General features: G+C 42.1%; 1 protein-coding gene across 1 annotated transcript in view; it reads left to right on the top strand.

Moving 5' to 3' along the window:
- HAPLN1 (hyaluronan and proteoglycan link protein 1) overlaps nucleotides 1-20,540 on the top strand; it is a 330,491-nt gene that overhangs the window by 172,167 nt on the left and 137,784 nt on the right. The window lies entirely within an intron of this gene.

Raw genomic sequence — 20,540 nt, 5'->3', positions numbered from 1 at the left:
AGTGAATCGCGGGTTCCTCTTCTTCTCCTTGCCCTTCTCCTTCCCCAAGATCCCTGGCTGGTCGTCTGGGTGGTTTGTGGGGTTCTGGTTGGCCTCTGTAGTTGCTCCAGCTTCCTCCATTATGCTTCTTAGTCCTTTTTCTTTTTTTGTGTGCAGCTTTTATGGTGAATTTTCCCTCCTGACGTGGGAATAGCACTCCTGGCGCTGATTATCACAGATATTTCTATCGCAGTTGGGCCCATCGCAACTTTTTTCACGTTCGGGTTTCTTTTTTTATCGGCATCCCAGTAATTTTAACGTGGACATGTGACGCTTTATCGGGAAACTATCGCCTGTTGCTGTCATGTTGAGACTACGCCGTTAACACAGCGTTAGTTTCCTGCGATTGACGGTGTTATGTAAAATTGTGTTAGCCTAGGTTGTGGCTTTAACACTTTATTGCTTTTTCAAAGGGTGCAAACTTTACTGAAGGCAGATGGTTAGGTTGCTGCTGGGAGTTCATTTTAAATTTAGGTTATCAAATGTATGCATGCATGCAGTTCAGATGGGCATACAAATCCACTGCAAATACATTCACCTCGCTGTTTAGATCAGCTACTCAGCTGAAAACTTCACCTTGGAAGAAACTAGCTGCAGATACAAACATGCTTTTCCTTTGAGACTCACATATTCTGTACTTTGTTTTTTCATCAATTCCTTTGGCCCTTGTTCTGGCTAAACAACAGATAATACATTGTGATCCTCTGCTTTCTGATCAGTTGATAGAGGTAGACGAGGGGTAGCCATTGATCTTCTAAGTGGATGGGCATATATTCCAGAATTTTTTCAATTGTATACGACTTGTAGCACTTGTTGTTACAATGATAACTTTGAACCGCTTCACCCATCAGTTTCAATCTTTTCTTAACTTCATCTTGCCGTATTTCTGCAGCATCTTGAATTCTCTTCTGTCCGGTCGCAGTTGATGTTAACATTTCTTTCGGATAAGTGTGGCATATGGCACAATTTTCTTTTTTGAAGGAGTTAGATTTTGTACACAGCAACACTCTGACAGGAGTCAAAGATCCTCTGCTAGCACCTGCTTCACTCATGTTTGCGAATTTGAATCAACGGAAAACCTGAAACTAAAACAGTATTAAAATTAATTCTCAATATGATGGCTAAAACACATCATTATAGAGCCGCCATTTTGAAAAATGGTAGACGGGTTGCTCTGAGGAGTTATTTTCTGTCTCTATAAGACTACTTGACCCCCAAAACCTATGTTTTGACACCAAAATCAAGTATACAGGTCTCATGGTACCTGAAATATTACATCATCACTGCAACACATCTGCCATTTTTAGACATATCGTCCAGAAAAATTCGGCCCGGATTAGCAATGTTTACTTAAGTTAAATTACTTCTTTAATGAGCCAAAAACACAAATCAAAAACGAAAATCTCTGGAAAACAATTTTTGTATGGTGATATATCAGGGGGGCAGGACTATCCGTCTTCTGCTATGAATGTTTCCCTCTCCTGCTGTCAGTCAAAGTCTGATAAGGAAAAATAAGTGACTGTGGCCTTTGCCAGGAACCACCTTCCCAAATTAAGCACTGGGCAGGAGTGTGTGATTGGAAGATTGGTCAACTTAAATAGAAAAACTCTCTGGGTTTTATCATATGAGACGTAGGCCCATGAGGCAAGTTCCTTTTTTGGCCCAAATATCAGGTTGCAATTGACATGTGATTCCAAGCTAGGCATGTCAAACTATTTGCATACGGTGTGACAAATGTGTGATAAATAGCATGATAAATTATAATTCAATTTGCAATGTTAATTCCTCTACTGTTGTCAGTATCCCATGGAGTAATGTGCTATCCTTCCGCAAAGTACTTCAGCACCTTGTCAGTGGTGGAAAGGGTTGTACAAATGCCAATGCAATATGATACAATTAAACAAAAATGAGGAGTGGATTAAAATGGCGTACACAGATTTGGGCTTCTGTCGTTAATGGGTAAACACAATAGAGGTTTAAACAGTGCTTCTGTTGCTCATGGTATTACTCTACATGGCATTTTACTCGCGGCTGAACAGTGCCTCTAATGGTTATTCCTTATTGCGCCTCGGTGGTCTCACACCAAGTACCATTGGTGGGAACTCTTTCCCTCTAGAGCAGAAGCCTTCTAACCTTTTTGCTCAGTGCCTCGCAAAGCAAAATATTGTGAAGTTGGAACCTCCTCTAAAACGTTATGGCAAGGAATGAGGAGCAGGTAATTGCAGGGGGCAGAGCTTATGACAGTGGTTCCCAAACCTTTTCGACCCGCGGCTCCCTTGACACATTGGCCATTGCCCGTAGCTCCCCACTGTTACTCTTTTTGGAGGGCGGGGGGATGTAAGCTGGGCCTCAGGAGTACTTGCATTTTTCTCCCTGAAAATAATTGGGATGAAGCTGATGAATGTCTTATAATCATATACACAGGGTGTTTCGTATTACTAAGGTGGTGCCTCTAATAAAATATTCCTAGTTACACTCCTTTGCTCATGTCTTTTTTAGAGTACGCTCTCAAACTTTTTTATCCCACTTACTGTGCTAGATAGCAACCCTGTGAATGTTGGCCCCATTACCAAAGTGTTTCTGTGCTTGAAGAATATTTGCATGCACTTCCATTTCTACCCATGTCATACGTGTCAAAACACCTATCTCAGCAGGGGGACTCATGATTTTTTAAACCACATACTGCTTTATTTTTGCTGCCTTATCCCTAAAATTGCCTCCAAATTAATGCAAATAAAATAAATTCCTCACATTTTTGTTTTAAATGTCCCTCTTTCTTTCTTTCTTCCAAATGTTGGCATTATTTGCCAAATATGGTGTTTTACCTCCCCGTGCTCAAGGAGGGAGCAGGCCTGTCTGGAAATGTGCGAGTACTAAAAGAAATGTATACTGGAAGTACCTATGATTCAAATACAAATGTCAATACTTAATAATACTTAATAATACTTAGTGTGTTTAATAGACAGGACAACTGTACTTTCCAGATAACTTGCATGGGTGTAAAGTGCATTTGGAAAAAAATGAAACTATTAACGAGTCTAACAAAAAAAATCAGGCATCTTCCGCATACTTTGAGAGTGTTGGAATGTGGGGATCCAGTGAAATATGGAGGTCATCTCCCTCGACATGACATCAATTAATCACTATGTTTACAGCTTTAGGCATGTCACTTGCAAATCATCAACATCATGCATTTAAGTCTAATTAGTTTAACTGAAGCCAACAACTCCTACAACATTTAATGCATTAAAGTGCTTGGTGTGCGGCTCCCCTGGCTAGATTTTACGGCTCCCTAGGGAGCCTCGGCACACAGTTTGGGAACCACTGGCTTATGAGATCATTTTAAAGTTATTTTTTCTTTAGTTCCTAATGATAATATATATGAGACTTATAAAAAGGCAAATCCATCAAGCAAAACCAGAAATCGACCCAAAACGTCTCCTTGTAACTTGGTAGTGTTGAGCTCCTTTCACTGCTGGGCCCCAATGCAACTGAAACCGCTGTGTAAAGGATAGCTGTGACCCTGAGTAGCAGGCTATTTTCTTTACCTCTTCCACCCCTTCCAACCATGCCTGATCATTAGTCCAATCTTGAAACAGGCTCTGTTCTCTTTTTTTTTTTTTGGGGGGGGGGGGGGGGTTTATATAGTGCAAACCTGGCCCAAGGTAACTAGAGCACTTTATATTACAAAATATTAGATAAATGTTTTCAAGCACAGGGAAATTAAGTGATTTTCCCAGAATCATAGGATGTTGAGCCGATGCCAGGACTTAAACCTGGTTCTCCATTTCCAAAGTTTGTTAGTCTCATCGATATGCCACATCACCTCTCTTTCAGAAACAAATTAGCTTCCAGATGTTTCTGTTTTTTTGTAGCAATGTTGCCCTAGGCCCTAATTCTAGCAAGAAAAATTGTGCTCCATACCCTTTTAGTCCCTCAGACCCTGGGACCCCAGTTTTGCTGTACCAACTTCGCTAATGACAGTTACTGACTTGGGAGGTTGGGCTCTTTCCTCTGCCCTTTATTAAAAACATGGGCTCCCATCTTGCTGCATCCCCTTTCAATCCATCTCCCTGATGCTCAAACTAAGATGTCTCCTCTGCTTCAATTTTCCTCTCCCTTGACAATTGCTCTGAGACACAAATCAATACTGGTACAGCAAGTTTGCATTGGGTCTTATTGCAGCGAAGGGTAGTAAAACAGCCATATTTGGGGTTTTAGTTGGTCCCTCATACCACTCGATCCTAGTGCCACTGCACACCAGCACCAATGATACCTACAGCTTTGCGAAGTAGGCTGTCTGCTCTGCCTACTCCATTGGGCCATCACTTACAGCTTGAGGCAAAAATCAGGCTTTCTACCCCGTTGTCTAAAACAAAATTAGGAAAAAAGTCCCACATCTTGCCCATGTCCTGTTGCTTGGGTCCTGTTCTGTGTGCAGCAAGCAAGATCTTGGCCATAGTACTATCAAATGGGATTCCAATTTCACTCTTTTTTTAATAAGACAGCCATATTTGGGGTGCAGTGGCCTCTGACACCCCTGGCCCCAGTGCCACTGCACCTACTGCACCAATGCTAGTGATGACCTTTAAAGAAAAAGACCCCCATACATATTTCCCTGGCCCCCATCCCCAGGCGGTCTCTCAAAGGGCGCTGTCCATTTGTAAACACAAAAATAAGGACACACATCTCTTCGACACTCTTTACGGATCTGGTTCTTTCCTGTTTATCCTGGGCCATTACTCTGAGGCCCCAGGGATCAAGACGACCAAGGCTCTCCGTCTGAATGGATCCCTGCTGACCTCCTCCCTGCTACCACGAGTAACCAGCCTTTTATAAAAAACAATCATACCTTAAGAGCTAAGTCATACCTTGAGATGCTGCTGCCTGAAAGTGAAAGTGTGGCGGCTGGGGTGGGGAACTCCTTTGCGGTAAAGCCAAGAGAGGAACAGAAAACTCAAGAAGAAGCAAGTCTTCTCACCACTGTACCTGCTACCTAAAAGAAATGTAAATGTGTACAATCTGTTACTTATTACTGAAAAAATAAATATATATATATATATATATATATATATATATATATATATATATATATAGCGATTTGCATATGGACAGTACATTTTTGCAACACGATGGGACCTTGTAGCACTATAAATACATAATCACTATTCTTCACTGCAACATCCAAGATTCAGTTCTGTGACTCTCTGGTGGAAAGAAGTTGTGGGGGCGATTAGTGCAATAGTGCTTTTTACGGTTATTTTTTAACTTAGTGGAGTCTGTCTTTTAAATTGTTTTCGTGTGTACTTACTGTTGGGGGAATTGATGCTTGCCTGTCAGCATGCTGCACCATGCATGAAGGGCCTGTTAGAGCTTGTGCGTTCTGGAAAGGGACTGTTAGAGCCTGTGTGTCCTCGATCAGTGGCTATCTTTAGTTGCCATGGTGAAGAATTGGTCAGCACTCTAGTGCTGATCACATGAGCATTGCTCCTTTTAACAGGCCAGTGTGGGGATGTGCCTAGGACAAGCCCGTCTGTGGTCTTTTGTGTCTGTATGGCACCAGGGGCCAAGGATGCTGCCCACTCTAAAACAGTTAGTGAGCATATGGTCTACTCCACGTTTGAGCTCCTACAGCATCACCATATGGGAAATTGAGAGGGGTGTGGCAGCATGGACCCTATGAACACCATTAAGTTGTGCTGCTCTCACTGCATTTGAGAATCTGAAACTGGGGGATGATTGCAGAGCTGACCTATAATGGGGGCGAGAAGAACACATGGAAATGGAAGAGAAGGTTTCCCTCTGCTGGTCATTGATTGATGCCTGCTCCATGATGAAACATGGAATCTGAAATTTGTGAACTGATAATTGGCGCTCAGCTAGACTGTCTGTAACAGAGATGTGGGCAAGAAATGTTTTGGGTTGTGACCTAGCAGCTGACACTCCTCCGGCAACACTATGGTGGGACTAAATTGGGCTACTCAGAGAAGAGAGGGCCTAACTACTATTCTTAGGGACCAGTGGAGCTGCTCCTTAGAAACGGTCAATACTCAACTGTAGAGGGGTATGAGGTGGGTCATTTTGGAATCAAAAGTAACCTCATACATGTTTTTACAGGGTTATTGGTCTACCACCCTCCAGGGCTTAGAATAGAGTTTTTAAAGAATTGGAATCAGGTGTTGGAACCTTTCATCTCCTGCCCACAATTCACCTGCATGGGGAATTTTCATTTTTACTTAGAAGAGAGCTGCAACGACACTAGGGCCCTTGCAGACCTGATGAACAGTTTTAGCTTCTGCCAACAGGTGGTCTTCTCAACCCACATAGTGGGACATACACTGGATGGCATCTACACCAATCACATGGCCCTGTCGGTAAGCGACTGCCTTCCTCTAATTTGGATGGAACATTATGTGGCGGGGTTGGGAGTGCAGGGTAAAAAGGTGGAAATTGTGAGACAAAACATTTGCACCATTTATAGACAGTCTAATGAAATCTCAGGCTAAAGGACTTGGCGGTCAGGGTCAGACAGCAGAGGATTTTAATAAATGGGTGTGGTCAGCTATTGATGTGGTAGCACCCACTGGTTCTCAGAGAGTTTGAAACCCCTCCAACGGCAATGCTGTAGGCAAGAACAGAGGTGGAGAATGTTACCTACTTCAGAAGAAAAGGTTAAATGTAAAGTGGTGATTCAGAAATACAAATGTGCAATCAAAGAGGCAAAATCTTCATACTTCTCTCTTAAAATGAGATCTGTGATAAATGCACCCAGGGAATTGTTTAAGCTGCTCAACAGGAGTTAGAGAACTCTCAAGATTTCTCCAATTGGGTGTGCTCTCTGAACTCCCAATCAGTGAGGAATGTGCAGCTCTCTTATCTGTGGAAGATGATTCCTCCTGGCAGGCCCCACTAATGGTTAATTGTCCTCTTTTCTGGTTTGTCGACAGCTAAAATTATAATTCTCTTGTGAAAAATTACTTCAGGATCCCCAGATGATCCTTGCCCACTTACAGTGCTGCAACTTGCACCAGAGGCAATTTCTGCTTTTTTGGAGAAATATTATGCTCACGTGCTGGAGTCCAGAGTTTATTCCCGGTACTGGACAGGGGCGATTATCTTTCCCCCTAAAAAGAAACCAAATGGGGACCAGGGAGACCTGAAAAACCTCTGTGCCTTCTCCCTGTTGCCTGTTCCTGCAAACATTCTTGAGAGGCACATAAATCAGGAATTTGTACAGTTTTTCACAGATCATGAGCTTTTGGATCGCTCACAGAATAGGTTCAGGAGGAACAGCAGCACTGAATCAGCACTGATGGCAGCAGCAGATTCCATTCGCCGCTAAGTGGATCTGGGAGGCACGACAATTCTAGTTATGCTAGATTTATCCACAGCCTTTGACACGATCTCGCCACTGCGATTTGTGCAAAGACTCCATCAGGGCGGGCTGAGGGGTTCTACCTTATATCTTTTGGAATCCTTTCTGGTGAAAAGGACCCAAATAGTGAGCTGTGGGGACTTTAGGGATTAACCTTTCCAGCTTTCCTCTGGGGTCCAGCAAGTGCCCTTCCTCAGTCCCACATTATTTACTCTTAATGTGGCCACTCTTGCAAAACTCGCTTGCTCCTTTGGTTTTCATGTATTATCCTATATGGACGATACCCAAACCATTGTTTCTATATCTGGCGATTTGGCAGTTGTAGAGGACAAGTTTAGGTTCGCATGGTAGAAGTCAGCACCTGGATGTGTGACAATTGGCTCAAGATGAACACAGAGAAGACAGATTGTGATCTTCCGGTTGGAGAACCCTGTTTGGACTGACCATTGGTGGCCGGAGACATGCGGTCCAGTACCTGCTCTGGAAACCTCTTCTAAAAAACTGGGGGTGATTTTCGATAACAATCTCACATTCGACTCACAGGTCAATAGGACAGTGAGCTACTGTCTCTTGATCATCAAGAGCAATAGGAAGATCTTCCTCTTCCTTCCTGAGAAAAGTTAGGAAAAGTTAGGAATGTCAATGGCCATTGCGCTCATAACATCACACCTTTACTACTGTAACGATCTGTATTTGAACGCCAACCTCTATTCGTCTAACAAACTCAAGGTCATTCAAAAAGCTGGTGCCAGGCGTTCCTACACGGATAGAGGGATAGTGAAAAATGCACTTACACTCAGTGTGGAAGCGGTTGATATTTAAACCCCCGTTTCCAATGGTATCTTGCCAGAGATCGGATGGGCAGAGGAAAGTGATTGGTTCCTGCTTCAGGAAGGTTAGATGGGGTGAGCGTGCCTCCCCTGTGGAAGCGGCCAGGATATCAAACACTCTCCCTGTACATATTGTTAGCATTAATTCTTACTTCACATTTTGCAAGCATGTGAAAACCATCCTTTTTCACAACCATAATGGCCTTTGCTGGTCTACCCCGTTTGTTCTTGCTGCTTATAGTGCTTTGATGCCTTTAGGTTATACGCACTTCACAAATTAAAATTACAATTACACACAGATATCTGCAACGATCACATTAGCTAAACGAGGTTTCATAGCACAAAAGAGTACATTTTACACAGATTAGTTTAACTTCATTTAATTTTTATTTTAAGGTGCCCACCCTTTTTTATCCACTTGAGGCGCTGCATGTAAATTATTTTCAGTCCATAAAGTGCCAAATAAACAAGGTCACCCTTCCAAGCCATATTCATTGGAAGTCCCATGGGGGCTTGCCATACTGTTTGAAGACCTCTGAGCTACAGACATGCAAGTCTTGGAACACATTCCCAAAGAGAATAAAGATAATCAAAGTCAGGAATATTTCAGAATAGCAATAGAGACCTGAGTGTTCCCAAAATCCGAACAAAGCTGACTACAACTCTTGGGGCCTCATGTAGGTAGCCAAATACCGGTCGGTAACGGCCGATTTTCGGTAATTTTACCGTTACCGACCGGTATTTTGGCTAATGGTATGTAGGGGGACAATTTTTGGTGTCGGAATTTACCGAATCGTTAAAATTACCGAATCGGTAATAATACCGAATCGGTAATGTTACCGAATCGGTAACTTTTCCGAATCGGTAATTTTACCGATTCGGTAAATTCCGACACCAAAATCGAGATGTAGGGGGAGTGTGTGGGTGTGTTTTAGAGTCGGTATTTACCACCAACTTTTAGTTGGTGGTAAATAATTAAAGTATGTATTAATGCATTTTTACGCGCGTAGCAGTGTGCAATGTGGCATACATACATGCCCTTAGGGCATGTATGTGTGCCACATGTGCACACATGGCCGAATCAGGGGTGCAACAGGGTGTCAATGTGACACCCTGCCACCCATGCAAGTGTTCCCCCCATTACCAAATCGGTATTTACCGATTCGGTAATGAGGCATACCTTCCCATCAATGGGAAGGTATGCCTCATTACCGAATCGGTAAATACCGATTCGGTAATTACCGAATAGTAACGAATCGGTAAAAAATACCGACTCATTACCTACATACGAGTTACCACTTCTAAAATACCGATTCGGTATCGTTCGGTATTTTAGAAGTGGTAACTGGTATGCTACCTACATGAGGCCCTAAGTGATTTGCCTGTGTAGCCTGTGAAATTATCCCTCACTCTCACTTAGCACCACCCTTCATCAGTAAGACACTAATGCTGATGTATGACACCGTGCCAGTCATCGGGTACCCTCTTTTGATCTCTCACACAACACCAAAACTCAACACTAAATAGATGCCACTGCAGCTAATACCTTTCTCTATCTATTCACTGGAAAAATAGTACTTGTAGTTTCCATTGCCCATAGCATGGTTCACTGCTGCTCTAACTCTTCCTCCAGAGGTTGCCACCTGTTGAACCTGGATGAACACAATATAATCAATTAATTTTGGTTTAACAAATGATCCAGGATATGGGTCATCCTATTGCTCTTGTTTCGACTCAATAGTATGGTTTGCTTTAGGCATTACAATAACTCCAGAAGTTGGACTTCTCTTACTCCTGGAAACACTCTAAATTGATTTAGTGGTGGTTTAGCTGTGGTTTGAGAGGTTGGTCTTTCACCATAGTAATTTGTGAAGTACCATCCCTTGGTATTCCATGTAAAACCTTACTCTCACTACCATAATAGGAATAAGAGTTCAAATCATTGGTATTCATATCACCAAAAAAAGACTTTGATTCTCCTAAAATGTGACGCTTAAAACCTCACAACACACTAGCTTATACTGCAAAGCTACCCTGAGCACCAGTGCATGATTTGTAAAATATAGCATGCTGGTGCCAAAAGCTCTGCTCAGAAGCCCATGGCCAGTGCAAAAAAATGGCACACACCTACTACCAAGGCTGCATAGTCCTAAATCAACCTCAGACTTCTTTAATACACTGCCAGATGCTCCCTGCCCATTTATCAGACTTCTGCAAGTCCATGCATTCTCCTTTTGTGAAGGCTTTTCCATCTTTCTCTTCCTCCTTCTTTACTATTTGGGTCCAATTATGATACAGCCTGTAAAGACTCTGACCTTTGGTCAGAGCCTTTAGGGCCTCATCATAATGGGCCAGTCGATTTTCTTTCTGACCACCTCATTATGATGCAGGCGGTCGGAAAGGAACCTGGTCAGTCATTCTGGCTGGCTTCCAACCGGCTCGGACAACCTGTCCGCCAGTCAGAATCCGACTAGTAATCTCAAGGGCCAGTGTGTCTGACATGGAAACCATGTCAGAAAGCATGTTAGGGGGCCCTCAGCAGGGCTCACTTTGGTGCACACCCTCCAGTTGGAGGCTAAGGTGGCACCTATGGTGCCCCCCTGTTGATCCCTGCACCTTGTGGCAGGCACCTTGAGGTGCCTGCAATAGGGTGCAGGGATGAACTACATTTCCCATTTTCTATGGCAGCATGCATTACTGACGGTTTATGGCCGTAATGCATGCTCCCATAGTGAAATATCGGGATCGCCGACTGGTTGTCGGTAGGTCCCATGACCGAGTTGGGCAGAAGTGATTTCGCCCAACATCATAAGGATCCCCTTTGTGTGTATTTCACTCTCTTGCTCTTGGAAAATGTCTGATCAGGAGAAATAAGTGCTGGTCCCTGAAAATGAGTGCTGGTGGCCCCATTAGCAACCAGCAGCTCAAATTAAGCAATGCTTACCAATCTCTATTCCATACCACGTCTTACATAGAATGCTGCCATATACTACTGCTGCATGTGTGGAGCACACTCTCTGGGCATTACAGATAGCATGAAAACACTATGCTTTAGTTGCCAGTACAAAAACACTCTTCCTCGTACATGTACTGAAAGATTTGTTCTTCTCTGGCTGACTATTTGGAGAGATCCTCCGGCCATCAACGAGAAGTATTAAAAGCTCTGTAGAAATGCTACAATACAATTTACACATGCTTAGTTGCTTGTGTTGTTTGTACATGCACAGCTTGCATACACTGGACAATTTTCAAAACAAGAATCAAACATGAAATCTGGAGAGAATAGTTTTGATGAATAGTGTGAAAGTCTTATTGGCACACCCTTGACCATGTTTCAGGTTAAACAAATAGGAAATTCACTCCCTGGAATGCATTTCAGGGTGTGCAAGTGGGAATTTCATGCTATTTGCCAACACACATTTTAGATCTATAAGAATTAGGATTATCTTCTCCCAAACCTTTTACCTTTCTTCTCCATTGTTGATGATCTTGATTTTTGTAGGCTTTAGGACTCTGTGCAAATTACCACTGCTAACTAGAGCTAAAGTTCTTGGGCTCTCTCTCCTTTACCTATGGTAAAATTGGCTTACACGCAATAGGCACATTTAAGTTACTTGGCCCCTGCCACGCCTAATCTCTCTATTGTGGGGCTGTCTGGGAGAAATAAACAAAGTCCAACTGTCAATTACACCCATTCATGTGAGCCAGGAACAGGCTGAAGTCACCAAATAGGTCAGGAGAATACCAACTTTATAAAAGTGGCATCTTCAAAATTGTAACTTAAAATCCAATTTAACCATAAAAGAGGATTTGTATTTAACATTTCTCGGACAGCAAACATGAAATGTCACTATCCCCAATCAAAAGTTAGCACTTATTAAATGTACTAAGGTAGACCAATGTTATCCTATGGGAGAGGTAGGCTTGGCAGTCGTGCAAATCAAATTGAAGAGTTTCCACATTCCAACCTTTTAAACGCACTGCACCCATCCCACTGGGCTGTGTAGGGCCTAGCCTAGGGATGACATGTGTATTAAAAGGGAAGGTTTAGGCCTGGCAAAATGTTTATTTTACCAAGTGAAAAGGCAGTTCAAAACTGCACACACAGTCTGCAGTGGCTGGCCTGAGACATGTATAAAGGGCTACTTGAGTGGGTGGCGCAATGAGTACTGCAGGCCTGCTAGTAGCATTTAGTTTGCAGGCCCTGGGTACATACAGTACAGTACCACATTACTAGGGACTTATAAGTAAATGAAGTGTGCCAATTAAGTGTAAGTCAATTTGACCATGTTTAAAAGAGAGATAACAAGCACCTTATCACTGTTTAACAGTGTTGAAGTACACAGAGTCCTTAGAGTCAACACAAATGAGTTCAGGAAATAGGAGAGTGAAGGCGAAAAGTTTGGAGATGACCCTGCTGAAAGGGCCAAGTCCAGCAGGGGCCTATTACTTGGGTAGGACTAACATCCTCCCCAACTAATAACTCATTTTGTACACTATCTATTGATGCATTCCTGCCCTAGAACACATGGTTGAGCATTTCTAGGAGAGAAGTTACCATGAAAATATAATATTTGTGACTTTCTACAAACAAGTTGGTTTGTGGCTGTTTCAAGCATTGTTTGGGAAATCTATGAATGTTCCTCTGTTCTATTATTCAGCATACCATACATTTATGCTATTATGTATTTTCTATATTCACCATGCGGTAACAATGAAAGTGAATTTTGCAAATATAAAATCCCACTTATCCAAACTTTTCTATATGCAGCTACTTTACACTTTGGGGCTTAGAACATGTGTAAGTGAGGCATCTTGACTCAAATATTTGTAGCATTTTCAAGTTGAAGACTTAGGGCATCATTTAGAGTTGTGCTATAACTGGGCATCCACCAGAAATTGGTGACTGCCACCTTTCAACTTACCCTGGATTCTCCCAACTCAATTAGAATGGGGAACCTCTGAACTGAGAACTGATGCTGAATCTAGCACTGGAAACATCTTCCTGGTGGGCTAGTAGCAGCAGACCACAGATCTATGGTGTTGGAAGGCCCTTGCTTTTTAGGGAGGGCCTTCCAACTGGCTGTCATGCATGGTATGGTTGTTCCAGAAAGGGGAAAAAAGAATAGCCCCATTTTACTGGAAGTAAACTCTCAGCTCACCAGGATCATAGGTTTCATTTTTTTTGTTTTTAACAACAATCTCAATTTAGGGGATCTGTGTTTGGAAAAAGAAAAACATTCCATTTGGCCTGCCATAACATAATGGTATTACTGGCACTGTGCGTTTCCACTGAACATCCTATGGTTGTGGCATTTTCAGTCATTAATGGCCAATGCATCATTTGCAAACCATAAATGTGACAGATGGGCTGGGATGGCAAAAAGGACCTTTGCAGCCCCAGTGGTTTGGTATTCCTTCTGCGTAGCCCTAAATAAGATCTTAATTGTTATGGACATTGTGAGAGGTGCTACAATCAATAAAGCAAAACACAATGCAATTAAAAGAATGAAGATCAATTTAGAAAAAGGACTTCCTAGCATTATTGAACACTGCGCTAAAACATCAAGAAAAACAAAATGAACAAAATCAACCAAAAATATCTGTAACTCTTCTCACTTAATCTGAATAGGAGCACAATTACCCCAGAACGTTATTGGGGTAGTTGCAGGGCTATATGAATTGACAGAAAATGCAGAAATTATTATGTATGCATCTCGTTGGACTGAGATAAAAAAAAAACTAGTGTAAATCACCAGTGTGGCAGGTTGACATGAATATTTAAAGAAAGTCTCACAGTAATCATCTCAATCTTGCATTTGGCAAAAACTTTACAAAGTTTGAGAAGCTGAGTTTCAAGGAGAAGTGATGTCAATCGGAAACAGTTCCCCTCCTGGATTGGAAGGTAAATTTGTTGATATAACTTGTGCTGGATGGCTTTCCTTAGTATTCTACCTACCTACCATATCAACTCCTGTCATCATAATGTCTTGGTCAAAATGTATTTATGTAAAAATTTCGAAGGTAGCTATATCTTATTTTCTTTATTATAAAATTGAAGAGTAGAATATTGTTTACTCGTATATCATTATTATTAGGGTATGGTATTGTATTGGATTAATATTTTTATTTTATTATATACGTTGCCGCAAAATAATAAAAAAGTATAAAGTTTGTTTTTTTTGTGTATTTTTGTGTGTAGTTATGTATTATAATATATGAATTATTGTCAATTGAATAATACTAATGAATAAATGTAACATTTTATTTGTTTTTAATTGTTTATTTTTTTCAAACTATTTATTCAATTTTATTTTGGTTCCGAGGTTTATTTGCACAGATGGTAGCTATTGTTTTCAATTATATGCTAATTAAAGCTAATTGATTAATATCTCAAATAATTTATACATTAATTTACATTGTTATTCGTATTTGGACATTAACTGATTTTAAATTTACATAATACTAACATTTGAAAAAAAATTGTTTATATGTATATTTCCTAGAAAAAACATGAATTCTAATAGGTTGGATATATCTGTGAATGGGTAGGTAGGTTTGAATTTAAATACTTAAACTGACAAACGAATTGCCTATATTTTGGTCTAAAATTTGTTTTGTAGTTGATGTTGTTGTACTTTGTATTATATGTATATAACATCTATTTTGGATGTCAAGGTTTTGGCAACAATATTTTTGTACTACAGTATTTTATTGTCGCTATTTCATCACACAACCCTTTCCACTGTTACGTTTTTTCTTGTGGAGTTGACCATATTTGACTATTTTAAATGGGAACTGTTTCAGTTTGCAGTTGAGATTATACTGGCCCATGTGTAATGCAGCATCACTTGACACAACCCTCACAGGAGGCAGTATAAAAATGGCACCAGGGCATGCAACCAGTCCTGCAGCACTTCAGATCAAATAGCAGTAGTAACATAGCAAACAAAATCCTTTTAACATATTTAAAACCATACCTAACTTTTGCTGAAATAACCAAAAATTGGGCTTTTTGATTAAAAATCCGACTTGCATATATTGGCTTAGGAACAACATAGGGGCATATTATCAAGCCAGGCGATAAAATTATCGCCGCTTTAGCGGCAGAAAACTGCCGCTAAAACAGCGATAATGGGCTTGATAATATGCTCTATGGAATTCCAATTGAAGCTCAGGTTAAATGTGAAGGACGTCTAACATATCAAGCCCATTATCACCGTTTTAGCGGCAGTTTTCTGCTGCTAAAGCGGCGATAATTTTATCGCCTGGCTTGATAATATGCCCCCAAGATAGTAAACCACAAACCCATCAGCAATATCAAATAATACAAATGACACAAAAAGTAGTTCTTGAAAGGTTGATCGTTTTTGCCTCTTGAACTGGAGCCTCCCCAAACCAGTTATTCTAGGCATGCTCCTTGAACAGTGTATGTAACTACATTTCTCACAGATAAAGGAGTGACGTACAGTCATTATATTTGCTGCATGCAGGGCAGTAACTATTTAGGTACAGCAGCCCAGCCAACCGAACACTATCAGTAGGAGGGAAAATAAAAAAACACCTCATTACTTATCAGGTAGTTTGCAAGGGGAAGGAGGAATATTGAGACCACTGGCCAACAGAAACTCCTTTTTATTTCCATGTCAAAGACAGGACACAGTGTGAAAGGAACGTAGATGCAGACCTTCTCATCAACTCACTGGTTCCTTTCAAATATTTTCAGAGGTTTTTTTTCTGATTGGAGATATTCTGATGCCTAATTATAATGGGGACACAGATGGGCAGGCTTGACGGGCCAAGAAACCCTTTCACAAGCTTGAAATTCTTACAAAAAAGTCCTTATTCTGATAGCATTAGACATAAGTTAGAAGAAGTGCTTCAAATCCATACAGGAGGCAGCAGTTGAAGTATGCACTGTGGAATGCTCTCCCCCTCTCACTTCGCTCCAATCCAGATCTTTTCTCATTTCGCAAAAACCTGAAGACACTGCTGTTCGCTAAATCCTGCGTATCTTAGCTCCTTCATCTTTCACCTCTCTGATCAACTTAGCGCTTGGACGCCTGCGGGCAGCAATCGCGCTTAATAAATATTTTTACAATTACAATTACAATTACACGTAGAACCACCAGATTGGCTCTGCACCACAATTTCTCAACAATAAAGTACGTAATTCAATATGTAGATAATTATTCAAAGAAAAACAAATTTGATATGAAAAATCCCTGCTAATGTATTTATTTTCCATTTTAACCAAAGGTCATCACCCAATGCGTTTTGTCCTCTAGACATAGGACTTCTTCAGGGCTGTTCTGGGAAGATATAGGAGGGGCCAGAATATGGTCTCGCGTCTGATGGCTACTCGGGAGACCGCGTTCGGTTTCGATCCAAGTCGTACTGGATATTATCCACTATTAGTATGAGCTCTTAATTGCACTCATCGACTTTATATTACTCTACCTCTTTGGTTATCATGCATTTTGGTCTCGAACATCACGTTGTACATAATTTTGGATATTGGATATTTGCATAGCCCTATATCATTTTCTTTTGGATTACCTATAAAATACTGTGAAAAGCCCTGAAGAAGTCCTATGTCTAGAGGACGAAATGCGTTGGCTGATGACCTTTGGTTAAAATGGAATAAAAAAGAAGAATATAACAAGGCGACTTTGCATTAGCAGAGATTTTCTGTATCAAAATAGTTTTTCTTTGAAAAATTATCTACATATTGAGTTACGGACTTTATTTTTGACAGATTGTGGTGCAGTACCACTCTGGTGGTTCTTTGTCTTGTATCCCCTTTAGTGGGGAGGTGCCCAGGGACAGTGGGTACATTTGGCTTTCGGCACACAAAATTGTTTCTGGTTTATATTATATGGGTGATTGGCTGTACGGGTGCTGCAATTCGTATATGGTCTACTGTCCATCATCTTGAAGTATGCACATCTAGGTTCAGGGATGCTCATCAACAAGAACAGTAATGCCTCATTTTTTAGGGCTTCCACCACAGAGAAATAAGAATGCTGCTTAATCATATAGGAAAACACAAACAACTGCAGATGCCGTACACCTGTTATCTGAGAAAGAACTGAGGGGGACCGGTTTTCCCTTAGATCTCTCGAGGCTTTAGCCATTCTCAGGAATCTGGGAAGCTAATCTCTTAAAAATCCATTCTAAGATTGTGGTACAAAGAGTACTTTATATAAACCACTGTTGTTGTTAAAGTTCTCATCAGGCAGTAAGGAGGAGAAAGTTCTCATGACAGTGTGGAGAAATCTAGTGCCAGTGCCCCACTGGCACTAGATCTTTACTGTTGATCTTGAATCGAGGAGCTAAAGATCTTGTCTTCTTTTAAATGTACAGCTAGGGACCCAGAAGAGCTTCTGCAATTTTGGGAGGATCCAGGAAGAAATACAACATTTGGTGAATGTGGGATTTAGAAATAATTTATCCCCCAGTGGACCGAGACAACGTGCCAAAGCAACCCAAAAAATGCAACCCCTGGGCTGCTCTTTCCAATTTCTCCCCATTTGGAACATTTGAGTGGATGGGGTGGATATGCTGCTAGAAATATACATTTTACATTTTGGAGTCATGTTCAACTACAATATCCATCCTTGCCCCGCTGAAGAATTTTGAACTTAAATAACATTTCTAAGTCAGTAGGTGTTTCTGTTGATAAGGACAGGCATTTCACCATTATGAAATTGTTGCTCAAGCATGGTTGGCTGCAAAGGTTACATTACTACTGGTCCTCTATAGAAACTGACCACTACCAACCTGCAGCTATTACAAGAGCATGGGCCGCTGTTTTGAGATCTGCAGTGGTGAGGAATGGTTTTAGTTTAGTTTTAGAGCATGGAGTTGAAGGTTAGATACTCTGATAGTGGCAATGATGTGCTTTTGCATGGAGAGGTCATTGTCCAAGGATATTCCTAGTGATTTAGCTCAGTGGATAATGTGTGGGGTACAGCTCAGGGCAGTAAGGAGTGGGAGCCAATCGTTGATCCTGGGGGCAATACTGAGTGGAGAGATCAGACCAGATTCTGTTTTTAGGGTGTTATGCTTAAGGGGGTTGCGAGTCAGCCATTGTTGTGTTCTTGAGGATTTTGATGTAATCAGGAGAGGTGACTTTCATGTAAAGTTGAGTATCATCTGCATTCATATGGTAGGAGATGTGAGCGAGTCTTAGGATTTCGGTCAAGTGCTCCATGTATGGGATGAAAAGTGTTGGGGAGAGAGTGGAACCTTGGGGGACGTCTAGCATGCCTAGGGACTAATCAGACAGAGTGCGATTAATTATAACCCACTGGGATTGGTTGTGAAGGAATGAGGAGAACCATTTTTACACAGTGCTGGAGAGACCCACCCTAAGTTCTAATGAGTTCAGAAGTGTATTATGATTGACAGTGTCAAACGCAGCTGACATGGCCCAGTACTATTAGTAAGCAAGATTTGTTCTGATCGAGAGAGCAAAGAGGATCATAACAATGTGTACCAGGGCGGTTTTAGTACCATAGCCTGGTCTGAAACCCGATTGACACTAGTCGAGGAGTTGGAATTGCTCGATGTGATTGCAAAGTTTTAGGTGCACACATTTCTAGAATAGTTTAGCCAAAGTTGTGATGTTGGAGATGGGGTGATAATTGTTAGGAACAGATTAGTTGGTATTGTTTTTTTTATAGATAGGAGTGACTTGATCAGGTTTTAGGCAGTCAGGTATGGAGCCTTGGGTAAGTGAGTGTTAGAAATGGGGGTCTCTAGTTGACAAAGGTTTGCACTTTTGTCCAAATAGGGACCCTTCCTTTTAGTCAGGATAAGGGTCATGGCCTTCTAAAATGACCCCTGCTCACCCCCTTGGTAGCTTGGCAAGAGCTGTCAGGCTTTATCTCAGAGGCAGTGTGTAAAGCATGTGCACATAACCAACAGTAATACAGTGAAAACGCTACAAAAGGACACCACACCAGTTTAGAAAAATAACCAATATTCCTCTACGCAAACAAGACAATAAACGATAAAAATCCACCATACATTTCTGAGAAATATCAATACTCAAAAATAGACTTGAAATACAGTTCCTTGAAGGCAGTAGCTCCATCCAGTGGTACCGCGGTGCTGAGAACAACCAAATGCACCAGGGTCAGTTGACCACGTTGGTGCGGACCGGTGTCGGTGTCAGAAGACTTGTGAACAGTACCTTGTTGTTCTGGCCAACCACTGCAGTGTGCAGAGGTGGTGGCGGTCATCAAGGCTGCGGTGCGAGGCAGAGTGGTGCAGAGGGTGGTGCCCACAGGTCACGGTGCATGCAGCGGCTCGGTGGCAGTCATTGTTGTCGGTGAGACTAGGGTTGTGGTGCAAAGTGCAGCGGTGCCCTCTGCGGTGCTGACGGTCACAGTGCAAGCTTCGGCAGCTGTTGCGGTTCGGCAGTCGATGGGGCTGGCATAGGTGGGCTACGTTGTGGGACGAGGCAGGGCTACGTGTAGCTTGCATGTGGTGCCCAGAGACCACAGTGCAGGCCGCGGTAGCAATATCAGCTGGCAACCGCGTTGTCAGTGAGACCAGGGTTGTGGAGTGAGGAGGTGCATAGTGCGGTGCCTACAGGTCGCTGTGCAAGCAGCAGCTCGGTGGCGGCAGCGGTTGTCATCGTCGGTGAGACCAGGGTTTTGGTGCGACCAGGGTTTTGGTGCAAAATGCAGCAGTGCCCTCTGCAGTGCCTTCAAGTCATGGAACCGTTGGCGGTCTTTCTGCGCGGTGTACGGTTGTGGTCTCCCTCTGTGTCTACTGAGACACACGGTCCCAGGGGCAGTACCCAGAGGAAAGTGAATTCTTTGTTGTCCCTGAGACTTTGTGAATAGGAGGCAAGCTCTATCTCAAGTCCTTGGAGATATTCAGCAACAAGTGAAAAAAGTTCAGTCCAGTGCTTTTACTGTCCAGGGCAGAATCAGCAACTGCAGGCCAACTCAGCAAAGCAACAGAACAGCAAAGTTGCAGTACATTCTTGTTGCAGTTCTTTTAGCTCCTTGATCCAAGCGAGTTCTAAAGTTCTGGGGTCTGGGCCCCAATATTTATACTGCATTTCACTTTGTTCTTTGGGGCAGAGAGTGTCTGTGCTTAGTCCAAACCTGTTTGGTCCTCTCTGGGCCAGCTTTCCAGCAGGAGGTGGAGACAGCATTGTCCAAGAGAGACCAGGCCCATCCAGGTGCAAGGAAATCTCTTCCCACTACTCTAAATGCAGCCCAGGTCTATTCAGCCCTGCCTGACTCATCCAGGAAAGCAGGACACACCTCAACCCT

The sequence above is a fragment of the Triturus cristatus genome, chromosome 2_1 (genome assembly GCF_964204655.1).
Source record: "Triturus cristatus chromosome 2_1, aTriCri1.1, whole genome shotgun sequence".
NCBI classification, from domain to species: Eukaryota; Metazoa; Chordata; class Amphibia; order Caudata; family Salamandridae; genus Triturus; species Triturus cristatus.
Note: the sequence above shows the minus strand (reverse complement) of the source record. Positions and strands in the feature narration are given on the sequence as shown.